The sequence below is a fragment of the Anas platyrhynchos genome, chromosome 2 (genome assembly GCF_047663525.1).
Source record: "Anas platyrhynchos isolate ZD024472 breed Pekin duck chromosome 2, IASCAAS_PekinDuck_T2T, whole genome shotgun sequence".
Taxonomy (NCBI): Eukaryota; Metazoa; Chordata; class Aves; order Anseriformes; family Anatidae; genus Anas; species Anas platyrhynchos.
The window spans coordinates 85,382,132-85,407,612 of record NC_092588.1 but is presented as its reverse complement, the minus strand read 5'-3'; the positions used below and the strand labels follow the sequence as shown (position 1 = coordinate 85,407,612).

At 37.3% G+C, this 25,481-nt stretch overlaps 1 protein-coding gene across 5 annotated transcripts in view; it reads right to left on the bottom strand.

The window, feature by feature from the left end:
* The window catches only part of CDH12 (cadherin 12), a 577,613-nt gene that overhangs the window by 214,353 nt on the left and 337,779 nt on the right, over positions 1-25,481 (bottom strand). For all 5 annotated transcript variants that reach the window (XM_027451645.3, XM_027451640.3, XM_038175085.2 and 2 more), the window contains one exon: positions 21,706-21,849. The gene's annotated coding sequence lies outside the window, so the exon portion shown is untranslated. The remainder of the gene's footprint in view (positions 1-21,705; positions 21,850-25,481) is intronic.

The window sequence follows — 25,481 nt, the reverse complement described above, 5'->3', positions numbered from 1 at the left end:
GCTTGGACAAATCACAATTTTCAAATTCTATTATAGATTTGACAATCTCCAGGCAATCTGTAGATATTCAAATATGTGCAAAACTAATTATAGTAGCAGCAATCTTTTTATCGGTTAGCTGTGTTCATTTATTACTACTTTGCTAGGTCTCTGATTTAGGTCCGCACATAGACAAAAACAACAACAATAAAACTAAATCCAAATTCAAAAATCAGAAAAATCAAACAGAAAACTCTGAGACATTTGGTTAGCTAGCCTGAAAATGTGTCCTCTATTCAGGGTTGGTTTCAGAGACCCTGCTTGGACTCCAAATGTTCAATATTATCTTCAGAGAGAGGAAGCACTGCATTCCATACTTCTCACAGAAGTACTTCCTCTCTTGACATTTCTCTTAAGTATCTAGCCTTTCCCATTTTGTCACACCTCTAACAAAGACTCCCTGTTACACTCTGGAAATACTGATAGGTCCTGAATTCTCAATCCAAAAGGCAGCTGGAAGCAATGATATGGCGTTTCTCACATAGAGAAAACTTATTTTTTTCTTTCTCTTTTTCAGGTGAAGTATTCCAAAACTACATGGGCAACTGGAAAGATTTTAACTTCAGAAGGAGAAAGTCCTAATTCAGTCTCTTATCTTTTGCTTATGAAATTCTACAATTCTCTGAACAAATTTTTTGATGTGGGTCTGATCTTCCTCATGCTCCATTGAGATCATGTGGGAACCTGATGAAGTATAAGTCATTAAGCTGGCTTAGCATAAGGCTTAGCTGGTGAATAAAATAAAAAGAATGTATTTTGGTATTCTTTCTGTATTCCTTTAAGATGGAAAATATGGGAATACAGAATATGACTTGAGTAATGTCAAAGAGGCATTGAGGGTGATTTCATAGAACTTTCCTGCTTGTCTTTCTAACTCTGAACTTAACTGTCACCACTTTCATAGGATAAGCTTCAGCTTTTGGTATTCTCTTTTTTGGTAGTGGTATTGCAAATGTTATTACAATGTAAGTAGTGATTTTTATTATCAGATTAAGAGATTCAGGCTTCCCCTGAAAATATCGTCATACTGTACTTAAAATACAGCTCTCCAAGGTATACGAAGAGCTCTTCAGCTCCATTGCTATTGTCTGAAACAGGCAGCAACTGAAACAGTTTTTTCATACAGTCTTTTATTTTATATTCCTTAAGGAAGGGTTATCCAAGGTGATGACAATGTTTGACTTGAATTTTGAAAGTTAGAATACGCTAAGGCAATTCACATCAACTTAATGCTAGTAACATAAAAACCAGCATATTACCCTACATTTCCCATTGTTTTTATTTTCAACTATGTACATCTCACCGAATTCTGCTCTTGTGGTTAATTGGGAATCATTTTCTGGCTATTTGCAAGACAGAGTTTGTCCAGTATGCATAGAAATGACATACACAGTCATTTTATTAAGAACCTTAGTCATCTCTTTCTTTCTCAGTGTAGTCAGAAGAAAGAAAATTATCATTGACAAGAAATACCAGGATGACAGAGAGCTTCTGTTGCATCAAAATAAGGGAACATTATGGAATTTCAAGTTTAGCATGTCTAAAACGGAGGAAAAAAAAAAAAAAGATAGAGACTTAAGGGCGGGTAGCATAAAGGAGTATGGGCCTAAGTCAGTATGGATTTGTAACTTAATTACTTCAATTTAATTAATTATTCTGATGATTGCTTAATTCATTTACAGAATTTCATATAAAATTAATGGGGGAATAATGCTAGACTATTTTCTGGTTTCATTCATACAGAATTTGTTTATTTTTTATTATGAAGAGGGGAGCCATGAGCTATAATTACTATATTCTCCCTCTTCAATGGTACATTTGCATTTACTCCCACACTGTATTGTTAAAGCAGTTAATAACTGAGATATGCTTTAGTTCTTCCCACTTGCTGCATTAGTTATTAGAAAACCCGAGTTGTAAGGACTGCCTAAGGGCTTAATCCATCTCACAGGGAAGTCGATAAGAAAACTCTGTTCACATCACTGGGACTTGAATTAGTCCTAAAAACACAGCACAGAATCCAGCTGGTAGTAGAGTTCTCATGTTCAGTTTATAATTCAAACAGAATTCTTATGAATATGGGACAAGTTAGCAACTGCAATAGGAATACTCTAAGAATATTCTAATTTATTTTGAAGTGAAAGTTACTCAAATCAAGAAGGAGAAGCTAGAAACTAAAGAGACACTATGAATAATGAGGAGTTTTATTAGTAACTACGGAGAGGAAGTTATGTCCAGATATTTAATAAATAAATAAATGTATATATAGAAAACATTTGATTACAGTATCAGCAAGTTATTTCTTTAAATTAAATAATAAAAATGAAGGTTTTAAAAAAGTGTGAGATAAACAGATTTGTGTCTGGTATGCTACTTTTATGATAAGACTCCTCGAAAAAAAAGTAAGAAGAAGGTTTTGTGCAATAACTTCACATAATGAAATCAAACCAAGTTATTAAAGTTCCTGCAGGTATAGGAAGTCAGTAGGAGAGATGATCTTGACTTCATGTATAGAAAGTTGCAGGGGTATAAAAAGAACCATCAGTGTCCTTCATTTAGTATTCAGAACAATTGTTCTTGACTTTTTAACAGGCAAGAATAGTGCCTGTTTCCTCATGTCTTCTGAAGTATAATATGTATTAGAGAAAATAAGCACTGTTATTTTCCTCCTCTTTGAAACTTAATTGATGCCATCTCATGTCTGATTTGTTCCTGTCCAGACAGAAAACTGGAGAAAAAATTCAACACACCAAAACAAATTTCCAAAAAGAATTTTTGCTGGGCTTTAGCAGGGTGACTGGTCTGCCTTCATAGCCTACTGGACAAATCACTTCATGACCCATGACCCCTGCTCTGTTTTATGTTCACATTCTGTATTTGAATACAAGGGGAAAACGGACACTACTGCAGAAGCTGGTGTGGCTCACTAAGAGGGTTTTAAACTAGGTAGGAAGGGGAACAGGAAGGAAGTAAGGCTCGTTAGAGGTGTGCCAACGCAAGGGCCGAGGGAACAGGCAATGGCCCTGCTGAAGTGCATCTACACTAATGTACACATCATGGGTAACAAACAGGAGGAGCTGGAAGCCATTGTGCGCAGGCTGGCTATGACCTGGTTGCCATCACTGAAACATGGTGGGACCATTCCCATGACTGGAGTGCTGCAATGACTGGCGATAGGCTCTTCAAAAGGGACAGGCAGCACAGAAGGGCGGTGTGGCTCTCTATATTAGAGAGTGTTTTGATGTTGTGGAACTCACGACTGAGTCTGGGAATGGTAAGGTTGAATCCCTATGGCTTAGGATCAGTGGGAAGGTCAAAAAGGCAAGCATCCTGGTGCAGGTCTGTTACAGACCGCCAAACCAGGATGAGGAGACAGATGAGTTCTACAGGCAGCTGGCAAAAGTTGTGAAATAGTCAGCTCTTGTCCTCGTGGGGGACTTCAACTTCCCAGACATATCCTGGAAATGCAATACAGCTCAAAGGAAGCAGACTAGGAGGTTTCTGGAGAGAGTGGAAGATAGCTTCCTGACGCAGCTGGTTAGTGAGCCTACCAGGGAAGGTGCACTATTCACAAACAGAGAAGGAATGGCGGGAGATGTGGTGGTTGGGAACTGTCTTGGGCAGAATAACAATGATATGATGAGAGTTCTCTATTCTTGGTGAAGTCAGGAGGTGGGCTGGTAAAACTGCTGTCTTAGACTTCCAGAGGGTAGACTTTGAGTTGTTCAGGACACTGGGTGGCAGAGTCCCCTTGGAGGCAGTTCTGAAGGGCAGAGGAGTTCAGGAAGGCTGGGCGCTCTTCAAGAAGGAAATCTTAATGGTGCAGGAGCGGTCTGTCCTCACGTGCCCAAAGATGAGCCATCATGGAAGAAGATGGAAGAACTCTCTGTTCGGCCTGGCTGAAAAGAGAGTTGTGGCTACAGCTTAGGAAAAAAAGAGTGTTTATGATCTTTGGAAAAGAGGGCAGGCCACTCAGATTATAAGGATGTTGTAAAGGATGTGTAGGGACAAAAGTAGAAAGGCCAAAGCTCATCTGGAGCTCAAACTGGCTACTGCTGTTAAAGATAATGGAAAATGTTTTTATAAATACTTAACATGAAAAGGAGGACTAAGGAGAATCTCCATCCTTTACTGGATGCGGGAAGAAACTTAGTGACGAGAGATGAGGAAAAGGCTGAGGTGCTTGATGCCTTCTTTGCCTCAGTCTTTAGCAGCAAAACCAGTTGTTCTCTAGATAACCAGTACCCTAAGCTGGTGGAAGGGGATGGGGAGCAAGATGGGCCCTCACAATCCACGAGGAAATGGTTGCTGACCTGCTACAGCACTTACATGTACACAAGTCAATGGGGCCAGATGGGATCCACCCAAGGGTGCTGAGCGAACTGGCAGAAGAACTGGCCAAGCCGCTTTCCATCATTTATTATCATTTATCATCATTTATCAGTCCTGGCTATCGGGGGAGGTGCCAGTTGACTGGTGGCTAGCAAATGTGACGCCCATCTACAAGAAGGGCTGAAAGGTAGACCCAGGGAACTATAAGCCTGTTAGTTTGACCTCAGTGCCAGGGAAGCTCATGGAGCAGATTATCTTGAGAGTCATCATGCGGCACTTGCAGGGCAACCAGGTGATCAGGCCCAGTCAGCATGGGCTTATGAAAGGCAGGTCCTGCTTGACAAACCTGATCTCCTTCTATGACAAAGTGACATGCTTGGTGGATGAGGGAAAGACTGTGGATGTGGTCTACCTTGACTCCAGTAAGGCTTTTGACACTGTTTCCCACAGCATTCTCCTTGAGAAACTGGCTGCTCTTGTCTCGGACTGGCGTACGCTTCGTTGGGTTAGAAACTATCTGGGTAGTCAGGCCCAAAGAGTTGTGGTGAATGGAGTCAAATCCAGTTGGAGGCCGGTCACTAGTGGAGGCCCCCAGGGCTCAGTATTGGGGCCAGTTCTCTTTAATATCTTTATCAATGATCTGGATGTGGGGATGCACCCTCAGTAAGTTTGCAGATGACACCAAGTGAGGTGCATGTCTTGATCTGCTCAAGGGTAGGAAGGCTCTGCAGGAGGATCTGGATAGGCTGGACCGTAGGGCTGAGGCCAACCGTATGAAATTCAACAAGGCCAAGTGCCGGGTCCTGCACCTGGGGCACAACAACCCAAAAGCAGCGCTACAGGCTGGGAGATGAGTGGTTGGAGAGCTGCCAGGCAGAGAAGGACCTGGGATTATTGGTTGATAGTCAGCTGAATATGAGCCAGCAGTGTGCTCAGGTGGCCAAGAAGGCCAACGGCATCCTGGCTTGTATAAGAAGCAGTGTGGCCAGCAGGGCTAGGGGAGTGATTGTCCCCCTGTACTCAGCTCTGGTGAGGCTGCACCTCGAGTACTGTGTTCAGTTTTGGGGCCCTCGCTACAAGAAGGACATCGAGGTGCTCGAGCGAGTCCACTGAAGGGTGACAAAGCTGGTGAGGGGTCTGGAGAACAACTCTTATGAGGAGCAGCTGAGGGAACTGGGATTGTTCAGTCTGGAAAAGAGGAGGCTCAGGGGTGACCTTATCGCACTCTACAGGTACCTTAAAGGAGGCTGTAGCGAGGTGGGGGTTGGTCTGTTCTCCCACGTGCCTGGTGACAGGAGGAGGGGGAATGGGCTAAAGTTGCTGAGAGTTGGGCTGCCCATGGAAGTGGTTGAATCACCATCCCTGGAGGTGTGTAAAAGACATTTAGATGTAGAGCTTAGGGATATGTTTTAGTGGAAGACTTGTTAGTGTTAGGTCACAGGTTAGACTTGGTAATCTTGGAGGTCTCTTCGAAGCTAGATGATTCTGTGATTCTGTGAATGTACATAAGAATTACTACTATCATAAGAATCACTGCTAGATTTTAGTACAGGACACTATAGAAACAGTTCTCTTAGTGATCACATGCTGTAGAACTGCAAGTTAATTGACATAAATGAATCTACAGTGATTAACAAAGGATCATAGTGCTCTGCCATGGTTAGCATCATTTTATTTTTCCCTGGAAATTGATATTTTACATAAAAAGCTTCATGTTGTCTTTAATACTCTATGCTTTCTGCACCAGTGTGCTTCCAAGGTTATTATTGGAAAAATTCAGCTACAGAGCAATACAGGAAGACAAATAAGTGTCATAAAGAACGCACACAGAATCCAGATACCATTACACCAGGAATCCATAGTTGTACGTAATTTTTCTCCTGTGTTTTAAAGACTTGGTTCTGTTTTCTTTCCCTTTTGAAAAACAGAATATCAGATCTTGATCCAGTAACACTAAAATTAATACAAAAGATCTTCCATTGGATCAAGATCCAATATGCTTTTTTTCCCAGTATAATGTAAAAATGAACAGCTGCTATGAAGTCAGTACAGTTGATAAAACTCAGTTGAGGAATTGGCAAAGCAAATGTGTTGTTGACCTCAGTGTGAATTGTTTTTAGTGATGAGATATACACAACATCTTACTATCTAGGCATATGAACTTTTATAATTTCTTTTATTTACATGACGATAAGAATTCACTCTGAAATAGAGGGAAATGCAGATGCGATTCTATCAGAGAGACACTGCCAATATCAGGTCTTAAGAAAACTAATAATACTCTGGAATAATCTCACTGAAGTCACTTGACAATATGTTTGAGACATGATATACTGTATTTAATTGAGAGAAGTGTTTACATGCTGTATGCAGTTTCAAGTTGCACTTTGAAACTTCAACTGCTATTGTGACCTAGCTGGTCTTCATAAAGAATGTCTTGGAAGAAAATGACAACTTGACCATATAAAAAAAATGATGAGACAACAATCCTTCAAGTTTGGAACAAATGATTTAAAGAAATGTCATCTTATTTACATGAGTAGTCAAATTAAACGTTCTGTCTACAGTATTTTCCCTCGGTAGTTTTAGGTGAACCACAGTCTTTCCTTAATTGCAAAAGAAAATTTAAAAAGGTTGATAAGCATTGAATATAAGGTGTTTAATTTTGAGGCAAGGTCTAACTGCACAGTTTTTACTCACAAATGTGGTAGTGATATTTATGTACATGTATATATCACAGGAAATTGTACAAGGATAGGGATTAGGTAAAACACAGAGCTATTCTAGCCTGGTTTACATGCAACTGAGTCTTTACTATTGTTCTAGCATATAGGATGGAACAACAAAAAAGGAAACATTATCTTCCTTTGTGGTCAGAGGAGCACAAGTTTGCTGCTTTCAGGCCCCAGAGAGAGCTTCACAAAAGATGAGCTTGTCATACAGACACTCTGCAACAAGTCATCTCTGTGACTATGGAATAGGTATTTTAAAAATATGTTCTTCTTATCACACACAAATGTCAAGTCATCTTCAAAAAATCATTGCTACTCAGCTTAATCATGTTTCCTGCCTTAGCAATGGATAGGTTGGGAATTGACAGAAAAATGTATTATTTCTAGTGCTAATTGCCTGAATACTTCTGCAATTTTAAAGGTGTCTACAAATCCGATAGATGAGAATCGGTTCCCAGACATAACTTATTATCATTATTCTAACATCACAGTGACAGCTTCCACTCTAATTCCGTGTAGTCAAGAGAATTAAACAAAAGAAAGGGGAAATAGCTTCTTTAGCTACTGACAGACTGAGGTATTTACTTTCAAAATAATTCATAATGAGCCCCTAGTAAAGGCTTGTAGTCTCATCATCTGGCATTCAGTCACTGTTTGCCTTTATAGGGTGACTAGCAATACTTTCTCAGGTACCACTTGCCTGCATTCTGGAGTCCATTCTGACACCACAAGCATTAACCCAGTCACCTTGCATTTCTTTCTGTCATATCATGTAAGACGTACTCTACAGAAAAAAAAAGGGACATCGACCTTGAAAGGGAAGGAAAAAAAAAAATAAAATCCTGCGACCAAGCCCATTCAACAGCCCAGACCAAGATCTAGGCTCTGTCAGAATGATTTCTTATTCCATTTTACTGAAGCAGTGCCATGCTTTATCACGTCTGAGTTCATGTCTTACAGCTGAGGCAGCCCACTTGAATTGGTAAGTTGTTTAGTTAAAGTATACACGTGCTATTCGCATTGTCAGTATGATTTAAAAGGAAAGGTCATTTTGCAGGTGAAATACAGCCTCAACCGTGACAGGAAGATGAAATCCAAAACACTAAAGCACATATAACTAATTACCACGTGTCTCACTCCACTCCTTCTATTCCCCATTTACAGAAATACTACGGTCAGACTCATGACACTGGTGGCTCAGTGGTGGAGGTGTCAGCTTTAGATCTTCCACGAGTTTGTAACACCCTTGGTACAACTGGGCAAATAATATTAGTTAAACCTAAAAAGCTACTGTCTCTATCATTACACCACTACATATACGTTTATACACAAAGTGCAATACAATTTGGAGTAATTCTGAATTTTCCTTGTGAGTATGAAATGGGCAGATATTGAACATAAACATAGTTTGTGACTATAAAAAACGTGCTTCCTAATTTCAAAGTCCTCCTTTTTCAAACACAAAGTTTACGCTTCATTACACCTGCTCAGAAGCAGCTGTATTTATTTACACTTTCTTAATAGAGATGAGCTGAGTTGCTTAGCTTCTCTTGTCCAGTCAGGGTGCTGCTTTAATAATATAGCTCAAGTATTGCCATACTGGCATAGACATATTTTTAAAGCAAAAGGTTTTGTATTAAAGTACAAACCATATCTAAAAAGAGCTATTTGCTCCAACAGCAGGGAAATCAAAGGCTTTCTTGTTGTAATTTACAAAAAGAAAAGCCCAATCCAGAATGCTAGAACTGCCCTGTAACTCTGTTTAATTTTATTTCAATGTAATTGAAAAATCTTGTGAAGGCAATGTTGAAAGTTGAACTCATTTTCCATCACACTGGAGTGTAGTACCAAACACTCTATGCATTTCATGTAAATTAACAACATTATCAGACTACAATGAATCTAAACACTACTCCATCTGTACTTTCTGATATGTGAATAAATAAAAACTTGAAAGTAATGCAAATTAAGTCACCGACAAAAGATCCGTAAAATTTAGAACTAGGTCAAAAGTGAATGCATTAGTGTTCGATATAATTCTATCCAATGCTTTAATGTTCACCTTCTTCTTTTGTTCTTGAACAATTGATTATCTTTCAGTAAAGTTTACACGTTGCCATTAAATGTTAATAACACATAAATATTAAACACACCATTGTAACACCATTAGTGAGACTATTCATATCCTCAATCTCTGCAGGCAATATTAGAAATTACTAAGATCTGTAGTCAGAATCATAAAAATCCTGTCTTTTTGGAATTGATAGCAATAAACAGTGGGCAAGGTACAACTGACTGTCAATACAACCGTCTCTCCTTACAGAACTATAGGGAATGGGGAAAATGGTGTTAGGAAAGAAAAGCCAATGCTCTTAATATTTCCTCTTAATATTTCAGTATTTTGTTCTCTAGCTTGCTCAAGTTAAAAACAACAAATTCAACCCTGAAGCACTGATGGGCAGAAGTGTCAATGCCAGATTCCCCACCGCAAACAAATCCTTGTTAGGCAGGGCATTGCTGAAGACTTAAAAATGAACAGTTGCTCTAGATTTCAGTCCCACTAGGTGACAACAGCTAGCTAAGTATACACGTGTGATAAGCTTTACATTCCCCCAAGTGTGCTAAATCATTGTGTTGGCTCAAACTTGTTTTTTAAGAGCTTTGTTGACTTCACAGCTGGTGAGTTGACACTTTCCATCACTCCACCACTTGGCAACAGATGCCTCTTACTTATGCACAGATGCTGAGTATGCACCCAACCCTAACATTAGCCTTGTGTTTTGAACTAATTGGGCCAACACAGTTGTAATTAAGATTTGAATAATTAGAAAACGAACACGATTACTTTCACAATTAATCCTTATACCGTACCATTACATTCGCTTTTGGACTGTCCCATGTAGCTCACATTTGGGTCCTGCAAACGCATCACCATTCCAAGTAGCAGAATAAAAACATAGTTTGGAGATTTAAATTAATAACATTTTAAAAATGTTTTAAAAATTCAGTGTGTGAATATATGTGGATCTGGTGTAATATAAAAGCTCTTTAACATGAGCTGATCTGACACATTCTGTTTTATTCCTTTGACTTGGTGCCTGCTTAAAAATGGTGGATGCTGGGTTATCAAGCAAAGAATCCAGGTGAGGGGAAACGGAGAATTTCTTCTAAGTGGGGAGTCCGTCTTGGTGAAATGGCAATTGTAGTACTTGCAAAGAATAGCAGATAGTCTGATTTTAGAATGAGGATAATTAAGAGAAATAAATAGTAGTAAATAAACAATTGCAAAATGGAATGTGTTTAGGAAATTTCCACTCAAATCATGAGAGTATATCACCTTCCTCATTCAAAGTAGGTGAGGTCTGAATGACTACATACACATCTTATGCCTCGGGTAATAAAACTTTACACAATGCTAAAGATTTATCTTCTCATTATATTCAAAATTAACGTGTTCATGTATGTCTATGCTCAGAGAAACACATTTTTATTTTTCCAATACATTTACTAACATATTCACAGAAAGAACTCATCTGCCAGTAAAAATCACCATTAGTTAAATTTTAATTATTTGGCACTAGAAAGAAGGAGGACGAGAAAAGAAACATAGCTGTACAGGAATACTAATAAGAAGCACAATTTGGAAAATCTATATTCTGTTTATAGAAAGTAAAAGGTAGCCCTCCCCCCCCCTTTTTTTCCTTTTTTTTTTTTTTTTTTTTCCCCTTTGGTACTCCAGATAAACTACACAGTTCTTGACACGGTGCATGAAGCCTTGTATGTTTGCATCAAAGAGATCACTCATAGAGGCAAGAATATTGTTTCACACGATACAGTTAAGAAATAAACAGACATAATCTCAATTGTGTGTTAGAAAAAACAAGGAGAAGTAAATACTTATTATCTGCAACCTTAAGAAAGTGCATTCAACTACTGGGAGGAGGGGGAGTTTGTTGCAAGTAAAGACTCCCTGGAACTCAAGATTTATGGTTGCTAGCCTCCACCAGGTGTTCAAACCATATTATTTGCACATATCTAAACTTACTTTAAAGGGCATTTCAGGAACATATTTAACAGGGAAAGCAAAGAAGAAGGAATAGGTAAGGAGAAGTGGCTCACAGACAGGTTCAAAGGAGAATAGGAAGTATTAAATGGCAGCAGCCAGTAGCAGCTCAGCCTCCACTGAGACACCAGCAGTTCAGTTCCCCTGAGGCAGGAGAATGAGAAAAGGCTGTAATTACTTGCTGCCATTGTTAGTGAAAATAAATAAACTGCTTCCATATTCAGGAAGAAATATAGCCTCAGTCCCTCTTCCCCCACCAATTTCTTAATCCAAACTACAAGTGCTTCTGTTTATGGCTACGATAATCCCCAAATTAATATCTGACATTAGAACAATTTGTGATCACAAGCCGATCTCATGTAAAAGTTTGAATTAGGTGTTGTCAAGCCAGTGCCTCATTATTTCCTTAGGCACAGAAAAGGGAACATAATGATAAGAAGCTGCAGAGGGTAACCGTTGGTCTCCTAAAATAAAGTTAGAAGGAAACAATCTCTTAAATTTATGTGGGGTAGATCTAGAACTTTCCAAATGTTGGAAAGTGAAGCATTTCTGTAGGCAATGTGAGAGGAGAGGAGACAAGCCAAATTTAGTATTAAATGGCAAAAGAATATTAGAAGAGGATAAAAATAATTTCAGTACTTATACTACACACTTTTATTTGTCCGAGAGAAAAAACTCAGCAAGTGCTGATGGCCTCACACAAGTAATCACAGCCTCACCTAGGCTCAAATGGTCAGAGCTACTGTACAGTCCAGGACGTGGCACTGTTCGTGGCTTAACAACCACTCAAAGAAGGAGCCTGTCCATTATGCATGGCCACAGAACGATGCCTCACCCTGGACACAGAGAAGAAATCAGGATGACAGTAGCTTTTGTTTACTTCTTGTAGACTTTGTTTACATGGTCTGTGAAACTTCAAAGCCATGGCAGGGAGTTGAGGGGAGTTTTCAATCCTACCTGCTCAGCTGGATTTTCTAATGCTATCATTCATATTCAGTGTACCTCACAGCTATACCTTGATCCAGCTGCTGTTCATGTCAGAAAAGTTAAATCTTCACCCAGGTTCTGTTGTTGCTGGCTATTTAACTTGGAGGCAATATACTGAGCAGACTGTAACTTCTCTCCATTCTGTGGTTGGTAAATTTAAATCAATTTTAATTAAATTAAGGCTAGGTTATAGCTTTGTACACCAACCTTACTACAGAAAGGCTGTTTTCATGATACAATCCATAAAACAAAGTATATTGTCTCAAAGATGAATAAGATTATCTGATTATAAATCTCTTTACAGTGTTGATAGAATTTGATAAAAAAACATTTGGTTTCATGGAGAGCTTGAGAATTTTAACAGTTTTGGAATTTCAAATTCCAACATACATGTGGTTATATTCTTATACAGAATTATAAAATCAGACTTCAAATGGTTCCTAGAAAGGGAATTAATTTCCCCTTCTGTGTCCACATTTCAGTTCAGCATTGGAGCTATGGATTGTTGCCAAATAAAAAGAAATAGTACAATTTTTATTTGTATTCCTAACTATTTGTCAGAATAAAATACAAGATTTAACTATGTTTTAAAAGTAGTTACAGGGAAAAAAAAAAAAAAAAAAAAAGCCTTGATATTGATAAAGACCAGTGCCTCACTGAATAGTTGAAAAGAAATTGAAAACTAGAACCATAATTTTGATTACTAGTTCTTTGTTTTCTGACAGGACATATTTCTCTACTTCCTTGTGTTATGTTTTTCCTTATATGCTAGTCACAACATTTATCTTGGTGTTATGACTCTCTCTGTCTTTTCAAATGCCTGCCTTCAGGGGTACTGATGCTACTAAAGGACATTATATTTGGTAGATCTGCATTAAAAATCACTTCTTTTTCCTTTCAAGCTATTTGAAACATCACATTTATGCCTTAAGAATTGCACTTAAAAAATATATCTATACATCCCATGAAACCTAGACCCATATGACCCAAGTTTGTTTCTTTGCAGAAAGAGAAATTTCCAGCTGGGGACATTATTGCTGAAGGGCTCTGAAGGAGAAATTTTCCAATACACGCACTATTGCTTATTTTTATTGGGAAAATATCCTATCAGAAAATTCAGAAGAATGACGCCAAAAATGGACAGTTTTACTATGGACATCAATAATACCAGACCATTATTTGTCAAAAGTGCAATTTAAAAGCACGAAAGGCAGAAAAACCATGCAGCACCAAACAGATGCAACCTTCAGTACTTACATGATTTATAGTTTTAGATAAGATAGTTCTAGTTCTGTTCCATTAATTAACCATTTTTGCACAAGACATACAGACATAGACACAACGTCAGAAGGAGAGTGTCAGAGAATGACACATGCTAAAGGATGCTTTAAGTTGTAATGAACTATTTCTCTACCATGGTATCTGTCCAAAGGAAACCTAAAGAACAGCCAGTAGAAAGCAGAATGCCTGGTGAACCTAAACGCTGCATTCAGAAATGTTTGGAAGATCAGTGTGTTTTGCCTGGTACAACCTGCACTGATCGAAACTGAGGTAAGCTGCATGGTAACCAGTTCCACCTGTTCTTCATCAGTAAGGAAGATTTATATCAAGTACATTCAAAAGAAAATTAAAATGTAGCATCCTGTCATTTTTTCCTGAAAAAGCAACCCTGGGCACCTAATAACAGAAAAGGCTGTAAGCAGTGTGAGAAGAATGGTGATTCTGGATGTTCAGCATTGTCTTCCTGACCCTCCCTCCCCCCTGCTCAAACCATAACAGCAACATTTAGAAGATATAGTTAAGTGTGTGTGTTTTCCATTTAAAATATTCATGCTCATTGATCACAAATAGGGCAAAAAATGTCATACAGTTATTACAGAAAAAGTGAGTTGATTAAAAAAAAAGGTGACCTTTAGAAAGCATTTGCAAAAAATGCCCATTGTTTGTTGGAAGATAATGCCCAAGGGAGTTCCAGGCAGAGTCAAAAAAAGCAAGACAAACAAACAAACCCCCCCACCCAGTGTAAATAATAAGCTTAGAGAAAAATACTTCTACAGGAAAAGCCATAATTTCTAATATTTGGTTTTTTTGTTTGTTTGTTTGTTTGTTTTTTTAACTCTACCTATTAAAACAATCCAGAAACTTATCCTCATGGCTATGCTGTGTTCTGCCCTACAGAGTATCTCATCTACACCCAGTTTAGGATTACTCCCCTTCTTGGCTACTGGAACTCAAAATGTCCTTGACTGATACATTTCGGCTCTCAGGGTGAGAAAGAATGACAGGTAATTGCTATGTGCTACATCTGATGGGTAATTCAGAGTGGCATTGAAGTCCATTGACGGACTTGAATTTAGCTGCTTACACATTCTGTGCATTGGACTAAGCACATTACCATCCCAAATAATAATAAAAGGGGGGTTGGGAGAAGGGGGAAGGGGATGATGAGACATAAGGACAAAGGCAGGAGAAAACAGCAGTGCCTGAAAATTTTAATCTAGATTTATGTGCAGTGAGGACCCCACCCCACCAAAAAAAAAAAAAAAAAAAAAAAAAAAAAGGAGGGGTTTGGGGGGGGGGAAGCATAGGTATTTACATAGAATCTGTAAGAAGGTTTGAAAGCTGAAAAAACTCATAGGATTCATAACATGCTACGGTCAGAAAGGCTGGGTGACGTGAGAGATATTACTTATACAGCATTTTAATTAGCAAGTTCATTTCAGTGTTTTCCTTATCACCACTTTCTCAATATCACCTCTTATCTCTGTATTTATTCTGACATATGTACTCTTTCAGGAAGAAGCTAGACTATCATATTTTATCTCTTATTTTAATGTCTGTGCTTCCTCAAGTAACTAGCCCAAAGGTAGAAGGGCCAAATTACTGAACGAGTGGTAGCTGTTTGTTTGTTTGTCTTTTCTTTTTAATAAAAAACCTTTTTGAGTCTTGTTGTCCAGGTCAGATTAAGAAAGGTATGTGAAGATGAGAACATGAGCTAAGAATTGCATTGCATGTTGCATAGTGATATAAAAAGGGTTCTCTTTATCGAAAGGCACGGGGCTTGCTTTCTTTTTTTTTTTCTTTTTTTTTTCTTTTTTTTTTTTCTTTTTTTTCTCTTTTTTTCAATTACCAGCATAAATCAGGATTTCTTTCATTTAGAGTTACAGTGATGCAGATCTATACTAGATGGGTTTACTCCATCCCCTAAATTGCTACTATTTTACCCAGAGAAAGAATAGGAAGTGTCAGTTGTAACAGAGAATGCAATGTATTTATATTCCATTTACCAATTTAAAGAGAGAGAGTTAAATATTTAAAATTATGGCAACCAAATACCAAGATTCATATTAATATTTTAGGGATAAATGAAAGACTGTTAACAAGCAAAGATACATGCTTCCTAAATGGAAATGAAAGGGCTTTTCATTTTGTTGTATAATTAATATTCCAGTTTAATTACAGAAATATTACTTGAACTTGAAAAATTTTTACAGAAAGCTTTTTGCAACTAAATCTGAATGAAGTCAGATTCTGCAGAATCACTTACTTATAAAATATCAAAATTTTTGAGTAAATCTCTACTCAAACTATTCATGACAATGGAAATCTTGTCAAGAAGTGTTATTTTTAGCTGTTTTTCAAGCTACAAGTATTCTTAAAAAATGTTATTTAAATTGTACTCTCCGATATACTTCTACCATTTACCAATATTGCATTTAGTTGCTGTATTTTCTTAAAAAGGAAAAATGAACTATGGGATATAGATATTTATTATTATGTTGTTAAATTAAATATTTGATTATAGGTATAGAGCTGTGTATAAAACATATATATGAAAGTTTACAACATACACACACAGAACGCATATACCTGAAGACAGAATGCCGAAGTTATTATTGGTAAATGTACTTTTTGATCTTCATATAGGCTTTTAAGAGAGTTACTTAAAGTGCTATCTCAGCTACATATACATAAACACTGTACTGTGTACATACAAACAGTTGAAGGGGACTGAAGAACATAAAGAAATGGTTAGGGAGCTTAGAGCCTGGTCATCAGTTCAAACCAAGTCCTGTGGGTAGTGGTTCAAGTGCATAAACAAACCAAAATCTTTGTGGAATGAGTAAGCGGCCACAGACAACTGTTTGGCAAATGTGTGTCTGCATTTACAATTACATTTAGCACTTGCTGGCAGCTTTAAGAGAACAGCAGCCAAGAAACTAATGCTTATAGACTCCAAGTGACCCAGGTCAAAAAGCTGGGTTTGGGGATCAGTGCTGAAGCACACACTGTTGATCAAGAAAGGTCAAATGTCTTGTCTGTTTTCTGGAAAATGAGTTCTTTACTTTCACTGGGGAAAAAAAGAATTTCAAACATTTCTCTAAGCAAGTCAGCTATAACAGTATTTTGTAAGTATAGTTGATGTGCCGGACATAGTATTAATGTGCTCAGTGAGTAAATGCATGCATGAAAAGAATAATAAATCTGATCTAAATTTGGAAACAAAAACTCCTTACCAAAGACATTTAAGTACTTCTCATCATCTGCTTTGGAGACTGGTCTGAAAATACTGTACTCTGAAAGTTGAAGGACAAAATAATTCCAGTACCCAGACATGCAACTTTTAAATTTAAGTGTGAGACAGCATTTTATTGTGAGTTAAGGTGCCTAGATGCTTCCTTGTTTTGAATCTCAGCTCTATGTTTCTTATACATTTCTCCAAAAAACATTCCAATCTGATCTCAGATTCTAGGTTGGGGCCATTCAGCACAGAGACTCCATCTTCAACAGACCCCAAATCACAAACTGCTGGGACACAGGACAGTAAACATAGCTAGTGTTATATATAGGTCAAAAATAATGCAGTCATTGCCTTAAAAAAATATCGACAGATAAGACAACTATTGGAGAAAGATGCCCTTTCAGCAACAGAACAGTCTGGTGCACATCAATGAGTCTGATCCCTACAGGAAGATTCTCTTCACCTCCAAAAAGAGGAGATGATACGTTTGACAGAAATTGAAGCACAGGTGTGCCTGTAACCTGACCTACTCTCATGATACAGTATCTTAGCTCTCATATGTTTAGAAGAAAAGAAGCTTCTTTAAGCAATTCATTTCAGTATTGGCATTGTAAAACATATGTATTTAACTTTTGCTAAATACCAAGTCTGGTAATAAATATGGAAGTGTAGGTTTGTATTTTACTTTGATATAGAAATCATCTGCATGAAGGATTTTTTTTCAGATTTTTTTTTCCCCAAACTGCCAGGATTGAAGGTTCAACAAAAAAGGAGACTGAAGCTTTCTCCCTCTGAAAATGCCACTGAAGCTTCAAACTTTTGCTGGCTTACTACAAAATTATTGTCTCAGCAAATATTCTTCCAGTGACACATGCCAAACCCAATGCCTTCAATGAGCTACATCTCTGCAAAACAAGTGGACCCTAGTGAAAGCGTTAATACCAAAGAAGACAGAGGTTTGAAACTCATTTTTTAATACGGTGCATATATGACGGAGTCATATAAAGAGAAGAAAAAGTAGTTACAAACACTTCATTTCCTCTAAATCAACTAATTATGAGTCTAAGAAGTCATTCAGAAGGTTAAAGTCTCACAATGGCTTGAAAATAACAACCCCCATAATCTTAAGTATTTGCAAGCATCTATGTGTATACTCCGCAATGTATGTTTCTTATTAACTCCAATGTATGCTTGTGAAAGAACAGTGACATCCTAAGAAATAAGAGTTAAACCTTGCAGAGCTTTGTCTTCATGAACCAGTTAAGAGCACTCAATTTCTAGTATCAACATACACATAGACCCCAAAGCTGGAAATAGAACTGGCTCTTCTTGTGTTCGCTACTGACTTGACACTGAGATAATAGCCTCTGACATGAAGAGTGTAAAACTAGAACAATGAAAAACACAGAAAAAAAAGGGATGGCTGAGATGGTAGAGTGTTTGAATGCATATATGTCATTCATTTGGGTACTACAGTGTTTTCAATTTTTTGTTTGTTTGTTTCAATAAAAGAGAAGAATTTACACACATGGATCAAGTGAAAAACAATGATGTCCTAACAGCACCAAAGGAAAGAAGAGAATGCAGACAAAAGTGATGAAGCATAACCTTGTGGTAGATAAAGAAAAGGAAAAGAAAGAGGAAGAATAATGCTATGAAGAACAGAATGAAAAGAGAAAAAAAAACACCATAAGTAAGAAACAGAAGCTGTACCATAAGAGGTGCAAGAATAAGTGCTTGAGAACCAAACTCTGAAAGTAACAAGAGTTGTAGAGATAAGAAGAGTCTGGTGGGACACAAAGGTCTTGCTGGGAAAGCAGATTGCAAAGGTTGCAAAGGCATGCTAATAACACAGAGCTGGAAAATCCTCCCTTTCTGGGAGCTTTTCATAGAGCTGTGAGAAAGAAAACTGGGGGAACTCAGTAGCCCCTGAAGTTTATTCTACCCTGCCTTCACCCACTTCTCCTGAAATGACAAAATATATCTCTTTACCTTACATTTTCTGGATTATTAGCTGTAGTAATTAACATGCTTTCTTTTTCATGTATCACTATCACAGTTTTAGTAGAACTGTTGCTTGCTTCTCTGTGGTTGGTTCTATATCATCTAGTCGATGCTCCCTTTGCTTTAACCCATTCTGAACCTCAATTTATATCCTTCCTTACAAAAAAAAACAAAAACAAAAACAAAAAAAAACCTCTTAAAATATTAAAGCATTAGTATGAAACACTAATTTTTAATAGTGTTGGGCCAGATAGCAGTCTTACGCTTCTGTTGATAATAAGACTCAGCTTGAGGCACAGAATTAACTCTGGCCTCATTCAAAGAAGTAGAAATATCTGAAATAAAGCTCAACTCTGCATACAGATGTATATTTAATACTATTTGATATGGCTTTAGAGTAAAACAAAAAGAGTCTGAGAGAGGGAAACTAGGCTATATAGATGTCTCTGCCACTGCTTTTTTGTGTAACCTGTATTCCTATGCTTACCATGTCAGAAAACCTTCAGTGAGTTGGATGCTCCCAATTACAGTGAAAGAGGAATTAAATTCCCCATATTGCTGAGGTCATTGTGGATGGTCAATCCATACGAAGAAGTCCACAGTCCACTAATTGAAGAGGCCAGAAAATAACTGTAACATTATGGTCTGTTTTATCAAAACACAAGGAAAAGCAGTATTTCCCAGTGTTTGGTGAACTGTCATCTCATACAATTTCTGAGGCTAGTATACTGGAATGTAAGTGCTCTTCACTTAGAAGCAGATAGAACATCTGATCTTTTAAAATAATAATGGGGATGTAAGTGCATTTGTAAGACTTGTTTAGAAACCCACAGACACAATACCACGAAAACGTGATTTATTTTTTTTTTACTTACAGCAACAGCTTTGTGAGACAAAAGGGGAACAAAGCCATCATGTCAAACAGTGTTTATAGTCAGTGCCTGTGAGAGACTGGAATGGAAGTTGCTGCTATTTGTACATTACCTGGAAGTCTGCAACTGCACAGGAATTGTTTACATGAGATTTTCTTCCCTTGCAATGCATTAAGTTATTGCCTTTTGATTTTTTTAATTAATATTCTGATGTGTAGTAATGAATACTAATTATGCTAGGAAACCATTGATTATTCATGAAAGAAAAATCATTGAAGACAGGTATAATGGCAGCTGATTTATGCATTCAAGTATTTCTAGCCTGGTCAAGGCTTGCATCTCAAGCAGCACAAAACTTAGTAAATGCCATATTAATGTAACATAGAAAAAGAAGTGAGCCACGGGCTACACCAAGATGAGAACCAGTGCCTGTAACTACTTCCCAAATGAACTTCCTTTCCAAGAAAACAGTGGACATACTGATTTACCATGATAGAGTACAGAACTTAGAGAAAATACTGATATATTGTTAAAACCATCAGCATTCTAAGCACATTTCCCCAAAACCTCAGGTCATTTTCCAATATGCTTATATTTTTGTAAGAAAGACAGCTTGGTATTTCTCACTGAAAAAGCTAATGGAATAAATAACAAACCTGCAGGTAACCAACATTTCCCTGAATTTCTTTTTCAGGGGGATGGGGGGTGGGGGGGAAGAGACAGGGTGGAGCAGGTGCTTGAGAGGTGTTTTTTTTTTTTTTTTTTTTTTTAATTTTAAATGTATTGAGTAGCTGAGCTTTTGATGCAAGATATAGTGCTATGAATTATATTACCAACACCCAACACTGGATGATAATCAAAGATACAGATATTTAATATCAGTAAACAGCATTGGCTGAAAAAGCACTGCAATTAATTCATACTTTTGTAAACTGCCTAGGAGTTAAACATCTGTTTAAGACAGCAAGATTTGGAATCAATTAACTTTCCATTGATCTTTTCTCGCTATTATGACAAGTTTTTAAAGACAAAGTGTAATTTTTTGTGGGTGACAGGAAGAACACTGACATGATTAACACAACAGATCTTTAATTTGGTCCCTTACAACATTGAAAAGTTTGGGCTGTTTACCAGTTCCTCAGTTATCCCTGACAGCATAGATACTAAATGTACACTTGACTCAGACTATCAAATTCAATTCACTTTAGACATGCTGGTATGGATTTGCCATAGATACACTGGGTTGCTTAACTAACTCTGGGCTGCATAAGCATCCTTGACTTTTTCTTATTAATCATTTAATCTTTCACGACAGCCTCTTCTCATCTACTCTTTTGTTGTTGTTGTTGTTTTGTTTTGTTTTTTAAGTAAAGATCTTCAATCATCAGTATATTTCTTTTGATATGCCACACTCTTTCTATCACCCCATGAAAAATGCATCCTGTTCCTCTTCAATCAAACACTACTTTTCTTTTTTTCCCCCCAGCAACTACCAATTTCATTTTCTGACCACTCCTATTGAAGCAGCACCCCCACTCACACTTCTCCCCTCACAGAACTGCTATTTCTGCAAAAGGAACTGTTCAAAAACCCATCAACTGCTGAGTATAACAGTCCACACACGAGTCACAGCCCTCAGCCTGGCTGTAACATGGAAAGCTGCATGCATATTCTCAACTCTCATTTCAAAAATCCCTTTCTACCTCATTTAAATGCCACAGAACTTTGAAGCCTTTTGTCTACGAGTTTCTGCTTGCGAATGAACAAAGCTCCTTGATCAGAACCAAGTTTTACTATAATGTACTTTTGCTTTCCAGTTGTAGTGCTTCCCAAAATAAATGTAGTAAGCACAAAGGGGGAAAGTGCGCTTGCCTTTCCTCCTCCCCTCTCACACCCCTGCACATTTCTAACATTTTTTCAAGCTTCAGAGTGCCACCGAATCAGAAATAACTGCAGCCATTCACGAGAAGCTGCTTAAAATCTGCATCTCTCCAGACACGCGTTCCATGCTGGGACACTTGCCTCTGCCCTGAGCCCTTTCCTGACAGACGGCACAGACTCCCTTGCTGCAGTGCAGACTGTCAGTTTACTCAGTTTGAACTTTCAATGCAGAAATTCAGCATGATGCAGTCAGCCAGATAAAGCCGCACTTACCTTAATTGAAATCTTTTCTCTGGTAAAGCTGGCGCATCAGTCAAATCAACAGTGATTTGGGGGTAATCTAAGTTTCAATCAACACACTCCGGGTTGCTGCATACTGCTATGCCTGTTTTTCATTTATGTTGAACTCTTCACTGTCTAAAGGAAAGAGAGAGAAAGATGAGCTGAAATCCTCAGAGGTTCCTAGGGAGTGAGAGAAGAAGCACCAAAGCTATGTTTCTTAACATGAGATTCTCAGCAAGCGTGCTCAGGTCTGGAAGATCGTGTAACTGCTGTGATAGGCTCCTGTCATGTCCCCTGAGCCGTGAGATGATCATTGACCTGATTAGCTCTGAACACTCCCTACATGCAGAGAAAGCACTGAGAGGATTGGTGGGTCGCAAGGGAATTGGGAAAGGCACCAGGGCCACTTGGGAATCTTCATTCTTCCAGACTAATGGATGTGCTGCAGCTGAGGCTGTAATTTGTGAGGAGGTTATGCACACTGTTAACCATCTGAGGACTTAAACAAATGTGCTTTTGCATGCTGTTTCTCAAGGTGCACCAGCATTCAACACAGAGTAGAGCTGAGTAATTAGAGGCTGATGTAGCCGTTTCATAATACAAGGTTCACTGTATGAGATGTTCTGTAAGCTGAGTGATAAAGTGGCTTCATACGTTTGCCTCTGACCCTGGGGACAATAGCAGTTAATGGGCAGAGTAAGTGAAATTAGCATGATGGGCTCATGTTAGCCCCCAGATGGCAATCAATCACCATGGAAAGGAAAAGAAAGGAATAACAAAACCCAAACAGGATAGGATTATTTAACAAGTGTATGTGGCAATTTAAATAAAATGAAGAGAAAGAATGCCAAATTATTACAGAAAGGACTCTTAAAGACAGAGATAAAATCAGAAGCAAAGCACAAAAATACACGTTACGCTTGCAGAAGAAGAACAAAAAAACCCACAGGGAATGCATTTAAAGGACCTAATTTGCCTTTCACTTAAACTGGTACAAATAAATCTGTTAAAGATGACAGCTTAAATTTAGATGCAAAAAAAAAAAAAAAAAAAAAAAACAAAAGGTGAGAGAAGAATGAAGTGTATTTGTTACCTATTTTTGCTTCTATGATATTACAGAAACTAGACTTTTGTAATACTAAGTTTTCAGGACAATGTGCTCAAATTAGTCTAGCCAATGTATGTCAGCTTTTATGACCATCTTCATCTGCGTTTTCTCACTTCTTGGATGACAATTACAGTGTTAGCCAGTTGACTCAATTTTCCATTCAGGTTTTTCCATGGAAATACCAGTTAGTGGCTAAAAGAGGAGCTCACAGGCTATCATATTTAGTAATGGTGGTCTGACACACTAGTGGAGATGGGTAACATTTTAAGATTTGGAACCTACATTTGCAATGCAAGCTCTACTGTATGTTATTCTATAAATTCTGAAACAATGATAAACATAAACATCTACTGAGATTCTTAACCAAATTTACTTAGGATCTGGTTTTATTCATTCTTTGAGTAAATTAGTGTAATTTTATTTTAGTAGAATGAGTGGTCAAGAAAGCAATTTTTAAGTTGTTAACCCAATGACAGAGGAACTAGATTACGTACATTCTGCAGGCATTCACATCAGAAATCTAATTATTACAGAGAAAACACTATCACGTGACTTAGATCACTCAGAAGTAATCATAAAAGTTTGAATCTCAAATATATTTAGCATAACACAGACAAGACAGAAGACATTTATTTGTCACCTTAACTGCTGTCACCCTAACTACAATGCCTGACAAATGAGCCATAAATCTAAGCTAAGTGTTCCCCCTATGGTCAGTAGGAAGAGACTGACTTTTCTGCTCTAACAGTGGTAGCTAATGATTTTTGAGATCCTCCTCTAGAAATGCCTCTCTATTTCCACTGAACAAAAGCTTCTCATTTGCAAAATCTGGGTAATAAGACTGTATTTGTCAATATTTCTTATTCAGACAGTATTTTTTTTAGAACATAGAATATCTTTTAATAAGACTTACAGAATGCCTATCATACAGACTGCCATTTCACCTGGGACTAATAAAAAATAACTATTATTCAACTGAGAAGGTTTTTACACGTATTAATAAGAAATGTAAACATATTCTTGAGCTTGACTAAATGAGTTTCATGTGTCAAGACTAAGATGATTTGCTGCTACAAGCCCTCATGGAAAAAGAGGTTGCTTTACCCATAAATCTGTCCTGCAGAATGGACAGCAAGCCATCCCAACATTTACAATCTTACTTGTTACGACATACCATCCTTTATGAAATAATTAGGCCACAGACACACACTGTGTTATTTATTTCAAATACAATCAAAGAAATTGAATATGAAAATGACATTAAGATCATCTAGACAACTTCTTTGCCATTCGTGAAAGCTTCCATTTACAGGTTTCTTACCGTTATGTCTAGTCGAGTCCCTATTCTCACTAGCCCTGGAATCTTCCATACTTTTCTTAAACAACCTAGTAGATCTCAGTGTCAGAAATGCTTTTCCTTTTATTAACCACTTCTCAAAACTCCTTTGGTAGCTTTATACTAAAAATTTCAGTCTTATAATACTGTTTTATTGCTAATCTACTATTCTGATTGTCCTTTTAAGGTTTAGAAGTCAGCATTCATTAGAAGTTCATAGGACATAAACGAATTATCTTAATTTTTCACTACTGTAAGTAAAGGTCTGAAAGAGAAAACAGTGTCCAGAAAAGGGACTGAAGTATGAAGTGACAAAATTTGAAGAGACAACATGATTTAAGTTTGCACAGAAACTACTGGGTCTTACTGTTGACTTGGACAACTAGGCAAGAAATGAGCATTTTAAATTCAGTGTTGACAAAAGGAAACAATATTTGAATCACTTCTAAGTCTTGCTGCAGTCTAAACAACAAAATGGAAGTCAGTTGTCCTGGGTATTATTCCCCATCCTAAATGTAACTCAAGGTTTTGAATTCTGTTCTTATAAATCATCTATATAAATGGACCAAGATCATTAAGAGCAGGGAGCGAAAATGATCAGAATAGAAGTATGTCTTTAAAAAGGGCTAATATAATCATATAGATAGTAAAAATTAGACATCTCTCTTGACTCATCATTCTTATACAGAGGGGACAGTACATTAAACCAGTGGCCAAAAAACAGGGGGTGGGAATAATTTTCTATGCAATCTGTAATTAATCTTTTGAATTTATTACCACAAGCCATGATTGTGGTAATCATGCAAAAGCAAAGAACTGATATATATATATATATATATATATATATATATATATATATATATATGAGAAAATTTTAAAGTCACAACAGGTTTTAGAATGTATACAAAACAAAAATCTAATTTTTACAGACTGTTCCTCATTAACAACTCATTAACAACTATTACCTCACAGACAAGAGAAGATACTAATCATGGCAAAAAAAGTCTCCTACCAAATAATATAATTTAGTAATAAAATTTATAAGACCTTTAGAGTACCATTGCGTAAGCCATGACATTTTTACTGTCAAGGTCATTAGATACTTGTGTTTCATTAAAAGAATAACTTAGATGTTTGGGATTTTATTTTAAAAGATGAATAGCTTTTTTTTTTGCTTTTTTTTTTTTTAAGCTGTATTTGCCAAATTCATCATTTGAATAAACTGAATGCCAAAACAAATAAATACAGAAGTAGTAAATTATTCCAGCATAATTTTCTTACTATCATGTAAACATCTTTAGTTCAGAAACACAAACCAGTGCA